Source organism: Portunus trituberculatus, chromosome 29, assembly GCF_017591435.1.
Source record: "Portunus trituberculatus isolate SZX2019 chromosome 29, ASM1759143v1, whole genome shotgun sequence".
Taxonomy (NCBI): domain Eukaryota; kingdom Metazoa; phylum Arthropoda; class Malacostraca; order Decapoda; family Portunidae; genus Portunus; species Portunus trituberculatus.
Window position 1 is genome coordinate 12,433,445 of NC_059283.1, and position 12,500 is coordinate 12,445,944.

At 41.1% G+C, this 12,500-nt stretch overlaps 1 long non-coding RNA gene across 2 annotated transcripts in view; it reads right to left on the reverse strand.

Annotated features, from left to right (window-relative positions):
* Nucleotides 1-12,500, reverse strand: part of LOC123510513 — a 32,029-nt gene that overhangs the window by 10,535 nt on the left and 8,994 nt on the right. For both annotated transcript variants that reach the window (XR_006676522.1, XR_006676523.1), the window contains exon 2: nt 989-1,145. This is a non-coding gene — a long non-coding RNA (uncharacterized LOC123510513). The remainder of the gene's footprint in view (nt 1-988; nt 1,146-12,500) is intronic.

Consider the following 12,500-nt stretch of genomic DNA (forward strand, 5'->3'; position numbering starts at 1 on the left):
CTCCGTACAGTCTGCAGAAAGCAAGCGCAGAAAGGTAGAATAATAAAGCCAGTATTTCATCGCCGTTTCCTCTCACTACCACATTCCACTGTCGCACTTACGCCCGTACTGTGAATCGCCTTGCCTCTCACTACGACAATATTCCAAGGCCACAAACAACTAGCCGAATTTTCAAGACAGTCTCTCCTATTACTAACCAGAAATCTTGACAAAGTATCACCAGAACCACAAAAAATACCCTTGAAAACATGGGTATCTTCAACTGGAGTCTGGAAAAGCATGCAGTGAGAGAGCAAAGCGTTTCAGAATACGGACCACAAACATAATACACTAGTTTATGCATGAGGCAGTCTATTACAGGTGAGTGACGAGTCAAACCACTCACTAGACAAGCAATATTAATGAACTTTTACGCCGGGGGAACAATCAATTAGTAAAAGTATTGGAACCAACTAGCCGCGTGGGAGGGAATGGTATTGTGATCCCTGGTTAAGTTTCGATCCTGCTCATTACTCCATGAACTCCCTACGGTTGAGTTAGGTATGGATATTCAACGCACCTATCTAAGAATATAAGAAAATGAGGGAAGCTGCAAGAAACCATCAGATCTACACGTGGCAGTTTCAATTTTACATGTGGTAGTGGAGTATTACGGCTGTTTGATTTACAGTACACACGCATATTCCTTAAAATCAAGCTAATACTCGTAAATCAAGGATAATAACATCGATATTTTAGCCATGAACTACCAATGACTTTTACTTCCTTCATTTGAATACCCACACATAATTCTACGAACGAAAACTAATCTGCAGGTACTAAATCGCTAAATACTCCTCATTCTTATTACCAGTATTGCATTATACAAAAAAAAAAAAAAACTAAACGTACACCAAAGACTCATACTCATACAGAAATGTCAAAGCAACATATTAAACCAAGCGCTGTAAGATGATAATATTCACAAATGGAAGCAAAAAATACGTACGTGACACCAGAGGAGGTAGCGGTGTTCGTAGTGGCAAGCTTGGTACTGATTCCTGCCGGCGTCTCCCCACTGCCGGGATTCACACTGAGCATGCGCAGCCCTCAATCACTGGCAGTTACCCGCGAGCAGCCTTAACTGTGCTTAGAGTCGTTCCAATCTGAAGGAGTGATTCGACAATGAGAGAGAGAGAGAGAGAGAGAGAGAGAGAGAGAGAGAGAGAGAGAGAGAGAGAGAGAGAGAGAGAGAGAGAGAGAGAATTAGAACGAGGAGAAAAGGAGAAAGAAAGAGAACGAAAGAGAGAGAGAGAGAGAGAGAGAGAGAGAGAGAGAGAGAGAACGAGGAGAAAAGGAGAAACGAGAACGAGAGGAGAGAGAGAGAGAGAGAGAGAGAGAGAGAGAGAGAGAGAGAGAGAGAGAGAGAGAAGGAGAGAGAGAGAACGAGGAGAAAAGGAGAAAGAAAGAGAGAAAGGAGAAAGAGAGAGAGAGAGAGAGAGAGAGAGAGAGAGAGAGAGAGAGAGAGAGAGAGAGAGAGAGAGAGAGAGAGAGAACGAGAACTAGAACGAGGAGAGGAGAGAGAGAGAGAGAGAGAGAGAGAGAGAGAGAGAGAGAGAGAGAGAGAGAGAGAGAGAGAGAGAGAGAGAGAGAGAGAGAGAGAGAGAGAGAGAGAGAGAGAGAGAGAGAGAGAGAGAGAGAGAGAGAGAGAGAGAGAGAGAGAGAGAGAGAGAGAGAGAGAGAGAGAGAGAGAGAGAGAGAGAGAGAGAGAGAGAGAGAGAGAGAGAGAGAGAGAAGAGAGAGAGAGAGAGAGAGAGAGAGAGAGAGAGAGAGAGAGAGAGAGAGAGAGAGAGAGAGAGAGAGAGAGAGAGAGAGAGAGAGAGAGAGAGAGAGAGAGAGAGAGAGAGAGAGAGAGAGAGAGAGAGAGAGAGAGAGAGAGAGAGAGATTATACTAGCTTTAAAATTCAAGTCATATAATTCCTGATGGTAATAATACTTTCAAGCATCAAATCCTCACAAGCTGGCTGGGTTGTAAACAAAGTGCGTCTTACACGGAGGAGGAAGACAACGATGCAGAAAGAAAAACTATAAATATACACAATGAAGCGCAAATGGAAGGCTCACTTAGAAGCCCTACACACACACACACACACACACACACACACACACACACACAGGCAAGACAAGGTGGCAAACGAGTTACCTCCTCTTCCTACTAATGAATAATGGGAACACAGTGATAAGGGAAAGGTGGAGGTGTCATGACCAACGAGTGTCTACATCGAGAGGCGAGGCAGAGACGAGTAACGCTTCTCTTTCCTCGAGTTGAACGCTTACCAATACACAGAACAGAACGTGGGATAAGAATGAGTGGTAGGTTGGTTTCCGTGTGTTATTTACTTGGTACTTCTTACATTACTTCATCTCCTTTTTCTCCTCTTTCCCTTGTTTTTTTTTTTCTTTTAATTTTCCATCTTCTTTTTCAGTCTCCTCTTCTTCTTTCTTTTTTGTCTTTCTTCTATTTCAGTTTTCTTATTTTCCTTCTTTTTTTTCCTCGTCCTATTCCTCTTCCTCCTCCTCCTCCTCCTCCTCCTCCTCCCTCATTATCGTTTTTTTCTTTTTCTTTTTCTCCCTTCTCCTCCTCCATCACCTCCTCTTCTTCCTTCTTCCTCCTTCTCCTCTTTTTATTTCCATTCTTTCTCTTTAATCCTTCTCTTTTTCCTCCTCCTCCTCCTCCTCCTCCTCTCCTCCTACTGCTGCTGCTGGTCTTCTTGCTCCACTGTATGCATAACACATTAGCACACCAACAAACATTTATATCCTCAGTATTCCACCAGTAACGCTAGTCATCATAAACTCCACCTTTCCTTTATCTTCTCACTCGGACTTCAGTTCTCTAGTACTGTAGTAAGTGTAGCGTTGTCTAGTTACTCCATACGACCTATTAATGATCTACAGGTTGGTCTTTTGTTTGGTATCCAGTTCCATCCACTCTCTCTCTCTCTCTCTCTTTCTCTCTCTCTCTCTCTCTCTCTTGTTCTTGTTCTTGTTCTTCTTCATTTCTTCTTCATTTCTTCTTCGTCATCTTCATTTCTTCTTCTTCTTCTTCTTCTTCTTCTGCTCCTCCTCCTCCTCCTCCTCCTCCTCCTCCTCCTGCTCCTCCTCCTCTTCTTCTTGGCGTGGCCTTGGTGTGTGTGTGTGTCTTACATGTTCATTTCCTCTCACCAAGGCAAATCGTCCGTCAAAACCCGTTGTTAAGAAGACATTCCTTGCCACTCAAATTTCCTACTCACGAATTATCACTAAGGTTTTTTTTTTCTGTATTTTGTTCCTCCCAGCAAATATATACAGCGGGGAAAAACAAAAAGATGCTTGGTAAGTTAGTAAGGAAGAAAGAAAATACTAGCCTATCTTTTATATTATCAGTGTGACCTTGTGTGTTCTCTAATCATTTGCTTACTATTATTATTATTATTATTATTATTATTATTATATTTATTTGATGTATTTCGGTTTTTTCTTTTTTTTTTCCTCGTTATAAGCTGAGGAAAAGAAAAAATGCGTAACTGAAATATGTTATCAACGTGACCTTGCATTCTTTCATCCATTTACCAGCACGAAATTTCCAATGCTTCCCTTTGTTGACACATTAATACCATACTTGTTTAATATTTTGTGTTTAACCTTTCATAACTAGGCACAAAATCACTATTATTATCATTATTATTATTATTATTATTATTATTATTATCACTATTATTATTTTCATCTTTCCTATTAACATTTGATATTTTGTGTTTCAGCTTTCATAACTAGTCACAAAAATCACTATTATCATTACTATCATTACCATTATTATTACTATTACTATTATTATTATTACTATCTCTATTATTACTTTCATCTTCCCTATTTACATTTAATATTTTGTGTTTACCCTTTCATAACTAGTTACAAAAATCACTATTATTATTATTATTATTATTATTATTATTATTATTATTACTATCATTGCCATTATTATTATTACTATTATTACTTTCATCTTTTCCTATTTACAGTTAGTATTTTGTGTTTACCGTTTCATAACTAGTCACAAAAATCACTTATTATTATTATTATAATCATTACCATTATTATCACTATTATTATTATTATCTCTATTATTACTTTCATCTTTCCTATTTACCTTTCAAAACGTCACAAAACTATCACATTATCACATTACTAAATTTCTCCCGTTTACCTTTAAATTCGTGACAAATACCTAATATATAAATAAATAAAAAAAACGCATTAGAAAACAACCTTCTATCAATTTTTTTTTTTTCTCAATCTATTTTCATCTATTCGCACGAAGCTAATGATTTCCTACTACTATTGGTTCTATATTACATCCATCCTGTTTTCCTGCCCTCTCGGGGATGGGGGAGGGGTAGAGGATATGGGGGGAAAGGGTTGAGGGAGGAGAGAGAGGGAGGAGAGGGAGGGAGGAGAGGGATAGCGGGAGGAGAGGAAAAGGGGGAGGAGAGAGAAGGAGAGGGGAAGGAGTAGAGGGATAGGGATGAGGAGGAGAGGCGCCGCACCCAGCCAGTATTAAGATCCATATGACAGACTCCACGGCCAGCGAGCACTTGGTCAGCGTGGGTTACATCGTGGCGTCAGCTGCCCTACCGCATCACACATTCTCCTATTCTCCTATCTGAGCTCACCCGTCTTTCTAATGTGTGCCAATAATGAAAATAGAAAAAAAAATGTAGAAATAATAGGTAACAAGTGTATCGGTCAATAAATAAGGTTGATAACACGCTATAAACGATACTGGCTGGCTGGCTGGCTGACTGACTGGCTGGCTGGCTGGCTGACTGACTGGCTGGCTGGCTGGCTGGCTGGCAGGCTGGCGGACTGACTGGCTGGCTGGCGGACTGGATGGCTGGCGGACGGACTGACTGACTGACTGGCTGGCTGGCTGGCGGACTGACTGGCTGGCTGGCGGACTGACTGGCTGGCTGGCTGGCTGGCTGGCTGGTCTGTCTATCGTATATGCATCCTGGTGTTGACAATAGTGAGGCGGCAGGTGAGCAGCGCCTTCCGCACGCTCACCTTCACCTACTGAGGGTCATGTTCATTATTCCAGTCATGCACGTTACTCTCTTCCTCTACTGGGGTTACATTGACATAAAATCACTCACTCAGACAAAGACTCTCTCTCTCTCTCTCTCTCTCTCTCTCTCTCTCTCTCTCTCTCTCTCTCAACAGTAAGAAAAAAAATATATAGAATAAGGGAGGGGGAAGTGAACTTGACAAACGAGTCTTAATGCAGGCAAGTGATTTACATAAAGTATCGAAAAGAATTATTCACTCATTCACTCTTCTATCTCCTTCCTCTCCTTTACTTACAACAGACGTCTACTTCCGAGAACAAATCCTTATCAGCACTTCATGGCAAAGAAAGAACAGGGGAAAAAATGATAAAAAGAAAATAATAACGTGGGAACGCGAATGTATGTTATCATTTTAAAGCACTTAAGAAATATCAGAATGAAAATCAGAAATGTAACGCGTAAAATTAAGAAATCATCGTAACTGGAAATTAAAAAGGAAAAAATAATGTAATAAGTCGTAAGCAATGAAAAAATGAGATAAAAAACGCTGAAAAAGAAGACAAAAGACAAAGACGACGAAGACAAAGACGAAAAAGATAAAGACGACGAAGAGGAAGAAGAAAACGACGACGACAGAAAAGACGAAGAAAACGAGAAGACAAGACCACCACCACCCCAGCCCATCCCACCCCACCAGCCTACTTGAAGGAGAAGCCAGAATGAACAAGAGCAAAATCGTGTTCAAACATTGCAAGGAAGCGCGTGGACACAACAACGCCTGAGACAGCAAGTACTGGCGGCTCTACTGACCCACTTAACTAACTCCTTCAGTACTGAGACACATTTTTACCTTCAGCGTACGAATAGACCATTTCATTGACATAGGGAAGGGTTCACGGAGGTCAGAAGATTAATAGCCAGAGTTTACACTATTTTATCCCGCACATAAGTTTCTGAAAATGTATAAAATCACCAAATAGTAAGCAGAACGAATATGAAGACGCGCTAAAGCACTGAAGGGGTTAAAGCAAACTGAGGGGGAATCTTGAACAAACTAATCATGTGGAAATGCAAACTCATCGTCGCTACAAAGAAAATAGGAAGTAAAGGACAAATCAATCGTGAAAACTTGTCTACTTTCACTGACGACTAAAAACTTGGCAGAACGTGGTGTATATTTATGTAAGGTTAAGACGTAACAAAATGGAAGAATGGAAGTGGAAATGTGAACTCATAATCACCATAAAATAAAGAAAACGAGGGAAAAGTCACTGGAGAAACAAGTCCACATTTACTGATGGAAAATGAGACAATACACATTTGAACAAAGAACAAATCGAAAAATGAACTAGCAAATCCAAAACAAAAGGGCAGACTCATAATATCCAAAAAAATAAAGAACTGAAGGGGAAAAAATATCAGCAGTAAAACAAAAAAAGAATGAAAAAAAGACATAAGCATCAACCCTTTCAGCACTGGGGCACATTTTTACCTTGAGATTGTGTGCGATTAGACCGTTTTATTGACATTAGGAAGGGTCTATGGAGGTCAGAAGATTATGCCCAGAGTCTTTACTATTTCAATCCTCCACATGAGTTTCTGAAGTATAAAATCACCAAATAGTCACCAGAATGAACATGGAAACGCTTCGTGGTATTCAAGGGGTTAAAAAAAGAATATGAGAAAGTAAAAAAAGATAAGCCAGCCGTGAAACAAATCTTGGTAGTTACTTTATTGATGATGAAACGAAAACAAAAACAAAAGAAAAAAAGAAAAACATCCACGATACATAAAAAAAAAAGTAGAAAGCATAATCACAAAAAACGAGTCTATCTAGAAATATGTGCCAGAGAGAGAGAGAGAGAGAGAGAGAGAGAGAGAGAGAGAGAGAGAGAGAGAGAGAGAGAGAGAGAGAGAGAGAGAGAGAGAGAGAGAGAGAGAGATAGATAGATAGATAGATAGATAGATAGATAGATAGATAGATAGATAGACAGACAGACAGACAGACAGACAGACAGACAGACAGACAGACAGACACGAACAGAGACAGAGACACATACCCAGACAGACACACACACAGAAACAGACAGACACACACAGACACACACACACAGACACACACACACACACACACACACACACACACACACACACACACACACACACACACACACAGACACACAGACAGAGAGAGAGAGAGAGGTGGGAGAGGGAAGGGAGGGACTGAAAGAACAGTAAGAAGAAAGTAAAAACGCACAAAATCATATAAATTGAACCGTCCTTTCTGAAGTCTCACTCAACCCGTTTCGATCCCCTCGCCAAGCACGATACGGCACCAAGATAATGAAGTTTGGAGGAACAGGGGAATCGCGATAAGAGGATTAGAACCATGATAACGATATCGCAATAATAAAGATACGCAGATACTATATTGGTACAAAGAAGTGATAACAGCAATGACTAAAGCTTAAAAGAGGATAAAAGAGATGTGGCTTCTGAAAAAAAGTAAAGAGAGAGAGAGAGAGAGAGAGAGAGAGAGAGAGAGAGAGAGAGAGAGAGAGAGAGAGAGAGAGAGAGAGAGAGAGAGTGTGTGTGTGTGTGTGTGTGTGTGTGTGTGTGTGTGTGTGTGTGTGTGTGTGTGTGTGTGTGTGTGTGTGTGTGAAGAAAAAAATCTGAAAAACACGAGAGTAAGACATGACGAAGCAAAAGAAAAGAAAAATGAAAGTTAATAGAAAAATACGTTGAGAGAGAGAGAGAGAGAGAGAGAGAGAGAGAGAGAGAGAGAGAGAGAGAGAGAGAGAGAGAGAGGAGATTAAAGAACAGTACACACAAAAACCACCAGCAGGCAGGTTGTGAGAGGCAAGGATTGGTGAGGGGGTCCGTGGCGCTTCCATGGAGACGTTACTTGCTTGTCACTAACGCCGGGGATCAGCTACGCGGCCCTCGCTCCGCTGCACACAAGACTATTAGTTACACAAGCTCTCCACCTCCACAGTTCCCAACTTAATCGAAGAGCTCATATCCGAAAGCTGCCGCATCGCTCACTAATCGTTACATCACACGGCCTGCACTTGTAAGCCTTTAACCCCCTTCAGTACTGAGACGCATTTTTACCTTGAGTTTTGGGTGTGATTAGACGATTTTATGTGCATTAGGAAGGGTCTATGGAGGTCAGAAGACTAATGGCCAGAGTCTTCACTATTCTGATCACCACATAAGTTTCTAAAGCTGTATGAAACCACCAAATAGTAGCCAGAATGAATATGAAAACGTGTCCTCGTACTGAAGGGGTTAAATCGCAAAGAAAGAGGTATCTGTGCCCACCTGAATTCTGAAGCATCACATCGGTAGGTTTATTGACGTCTATAGAAGTTTCCCTGGCAATACAAATAACGAGGAGTGAATTAAATCGTAGAATCAACTTGAATGTTTCAAATAATACATCGGTGCTTCGAGGCATCAAACTTGAAGCCCAAAAATTATCAAAAACAAAAACCATGCTCGTTGTAGTTGAGTCTATCATGATTAACATTCGATCACTCTTAATGCAACTACACTGCATCGCCATTAGGTGAAGTACAAAAGCATACAACTTTGAATGGCAGCACTGGAAAAAAAATAAGTGAAGTCGGACGCGTGACGAATCCTTGTGTTGTTAAAAGTCTGTCTGTCTGTTTCCTGTGCCGGAGACCTCAGCCGCAGGGAAGAGGAGGGAGGGCTGGAGTAGGGGGGACTGAGAACTGAGGGTTTAGGAAGGAAGGTGGGGTGGTGGTCCTGGTGCTCCTCGGAGACCTATATTTCTCCCAAAACATCTACTTCCGCAGATTACACGTCCCTTTTAAACATATTGAACTCGGACCAGCATCCCGGGAATAAAGAAATTCGACATGTAAATGGTCCAAGTGGCGGAGGTAGCGGTAAGGGCTCAGTCGCATCCACGCTCGTTACAGTAATTGACTTCCGTGCATTACTCTGCCTCTCTCTCCCGCACCCCTCACTCAAACGCGTATTCTGAAACGCTTTGCTCTCTCACCACAACTATTTTCAAAGCCCACTGAACTGATTAGCCGGGATCTCAAGAGCGTTGTACTATTAACCCCTTCAGTACTAGGGTGCATTTTTTTTTTTACCTGCGTATTCTGAAACGCTTTGTTCTCACCACAAATATTTTCAAAGCCCACTGAACTAATTAGCCGGGATCTCAAAAGCGTTTCACCTATTAACCCCTTCAGTACTAGGGTGCATTTTTTTTTTACCATGAGATTTGTGTACGATTGAACCATTTTATTGACATTAGGAAGGGTCTATGGAGATCAGAGGATTCATGGCTACAGTCTTCACTACTTTTAATCCCCCATATATGTTTCTGAAGCTGTATAAAATCACCAAATAGTAAGCAGAAGGAATGTGGAAACGCGTCATGGTACTGAAGGGCTTAATAAGGAGGAAAAGTTACTCTATCACTAGAACCATAGAAACACCCTTACGAACCCTTATAACGTCAACTATAGCTTTTTTGATTGGCCAGATTTTCAAAAGCTTTTCACCTGTTAATAAAGAAGAAAGGTTACTGTTACTAGAACCATAAAAAACACCTTTAAGAACCCATAAAACTTCAACTAGTTTTTCTTTTATTTATTATTAGCCAAATTCTCAAGATCGTTTCACCTATTAATAAGGAAGAAAGGTTATGCTGTCACTAGAACCATAAAAACATCCTTAACCCTTTCAATAATGGGACACATTCTTACCTTGAGATTTGTGTACGATTAGATCATTTTATTGACATTAGGAAGGGTCTATAGGGGTCAGAAAATTAATGGCCAGAATCCTCACTATTCTAATCCACCACATGAGTTTCTGAAGCTGTAAAGTCATCAAATATTAAGCAGAATGAATATGTAAACGCGTCATGATACTGAAGTGGTTAAGAACCCGAACAATTTCAACTGAAGCTTTTTTTGAGAGTAATGGAGGTACTATCCAGAAGTTTCAGTCAGACACCCGAGTTCTGGAAGGCTTCACTCTCTCATCAGCAATACTTCAAAGCGGCCACAAGAATGACTAATTAGGTTCTCGTTGTTATTTTCCCTTGACCCCTTCAGTACAGGGACGCCTTTTCATCTTGGGTGTGATTAAACGATTTTATTGACATTAGGAACGGTCTATGGAGGTCAGAAGTTTAATGGCTAGAGTCTTTGCTGTTTAAAATCCCCCATAAGTTTCTGAACCTGTGTATAATCCCCAAATAGTAAGCAGAATAAATATGAAAACGTGTCCTGGTACTGAAGGGATTAATTGAAGAAAAGTCCCTGTTTAACTCTCTCAGTGCGGTATGCAAGAATTCACAACAGCGGAATCAATGTCTGGAATTTATCATCTAATACAAAAAAAAAATAATGAATAGATTTGCAATTTCTTAGCAGTGTAACGTTTGAAAATGACTGAAGAATAAAGCGATACGTCTCAAGAGTGGTTAATGATAAAGGAAAGACATACAAAATAAGTGAAATGGCTAATTCTAAATGTAAACATGCTTCAAGACTCCAGTAAAGTTTGGTAGACCTTTAATGAAGTCGAGAGCAGCCAACGAAACGCTTTAGATTATGACCTCATCTAATATTACTTCTGAATAATAAAAGCGGTATGGCACGTGTTATTTATTGATGTTAAGGGTTAAAAGACTCCGGCCATATGAAAATGAGAGAGAGAGAGAGAGAGAGAGAGAGAGAGAGAGAGAGAGAGAGAGAGAATCTGGTGTTGACGTGTCTTCATACTCGTCTTTCGAAACAGCTCAAGTCTTAGGAAGGAGGATAAAGAGAGACTGGCAGAATGTTCCAGAGTATTAGCGAAGTATACTGGTCAAATCTTATATTAACTGTGGAAAGATTAGGAATAAGATTAGGTAGAAAGTGTTATGTAGCAAAGCCGTGGGGGGGGGGGAGAGAAGGAAGGAGCGAGGCAGTTAGTATACTCAGAGGAGCAGTAACCATTGAAATAACGGCAGATAATGTTAAGAGATCCAACACTGCAGCGGTGAGTAGAGGATTCAGTAACAAACTATTTACTCAACAAACATTAAACCAGGAGATAAAATGTATTACTCGAATCACACATTCTCTTTACTGGTCTTTCGAAACCATGGTGTAAACTTGCACAACACTTTACCGAGCTAGAGAAGACATAGCAGTCAAAAAGGATAACAATTGAAAAGTTCACGGCGCAGCGGGCACTCACTTGGCGGGGCAGCGCGGTGTGGACCGGACTTATCTCGGGGGTATGACGTAGCCAGAAGTGCGTCACAGGTCTTACTCACCCGTCTCTTTTTTTCCTTCTCTACGTACAGTGTGCCCCTCTCTCTCTCTCTCTCTCTCTCTCTCTCTCTCTCTCTCTCTCTCTCTCACGCATGCAGGACACACACACACACACTCCCGTCCTTCCATCAGTTCCCTACGAGCAATGTTGGCCTTGAGAAACTGGAATCTGCGACCCCACCTCGCCCATCTCACACGTGCACGAGCGGCGCATCCCTCACAGCCAACTCTCGTAACCTTGACACCGAGAGAAGAAAACATAAAGCTAAATAAACGATTCCACGCCGCTAATCTAATATTAAGAAAACAATGAACAAACATGAATTTCCTTTACCTGTTCTATAACCTTCACGATCTGTACGATAGTTTAACTGCTAACCTTTATAATACGATATTACACCTCACGCTGTGGATTAAGTGAAGGCAAATATTGTGTAGCAGGGATTACTCGAGCACATCAGTAAATAGTGTCACATTTGCATTGCCAAACACTCGAGGTCACAAGGTATGGCATCACTGACACACACCTCGCCTTCCACAGACGCTGTAAACAACACGTACCCAGTCTCCAGTCTTCTTACGATTCATGCATGACGTAGGACGGCCATCTTACGTCACTGAGTCTTCCACAGCCCTGGCTTACGTAATGTTCCTTCCGTCTTTCCTATATGCTCCTTTATTCACATTTCATAAAGTTACGTTAGGTTTAGTTACAGTTAAGGTATGTTAGCGAAGCAACGCATTTCAAGTCAACAAGGACAACGCAACCTTGACCTTGAAAAATGGGGAAAAAGAGGAGAAACTTTCGGTCAGCTATCGCGCCTCGACTACAACACAACGTGACGTAACCGAAACAAAGGATGATTAACTCAGATAACACAGAACTTCATAAGCTGAATCGCAAATTACCATTATAGTTTTGCAAGACCTCAATGGACAAAGCAAGATGATGAGGCAAGACGAGGAATGCAGAGAGAGAGAGAGAGAGAGAGAGAGAGAGAGAGAGAGAGAGAGAGAGAGAGAGATTCGCCAGGTGTGCAGAATAACAGTATCTGAATTTAGTCTTTCAGGTTGCACGTCCTTGGGTTTCTGTGTGGCAGTC